The 218-nt window shown below is 38.5% G+C and overlaps 1 protein-coding gene across 1 annotated transcript in view; it reads left to right on the top strand.

Moving 5' to 3' along the window:
• The window catches only part of ttc21a (tetratricopeptide repeat domain 21A), an 18,949-nt gene that overhangs the window by 12,578 nt on the left and 6,153 nt on the right, over positions 1-218 (top strand). The gene's annotated exons all lie outside the window — the stretch shown is intronic.

Genomic DNA, 218 nt, shown 5'->3' on the forward strand with positions numbered 1-218 from the left:
CACATAAAAATACAGCCACATATTTGTTTAGAGCTGTTTTGGACTGTTTACGCGGTGCTTGATTCGTGCAGATTTCTCTCCTGATTCACACCAGAACACTTTTTCACTGGTGGAAGCGTTATTATGGATTCATATTTTAGTTGTTAAAAACATCTTAATGCTGGATGTGTTTCAGCTTTTGTCTTCTCCAGATGTTAACTGATGGACTGGAAGGGTGT

The sequence above is a fragment of the Sinocyclocheilus anshuiensis genome, unplaced genomic scaffold, assembly GCF_001515605.1.
Source record: "Sinocyclocheilus anshuiensis isolate Anshui unplaced genomic scaffold, SAMN03320099.WGS_v1.1 scaffold184, whole genome shotgun sequence".
In the NCBI taxonomy this organism is placed as follows: Eukaryota; Metazoa; Chordata; class Actinopteri; order Cypriniformes; family Cyprinidae; genus Sinocyclocheilus; species Sinocyclocheilus anshuiensis.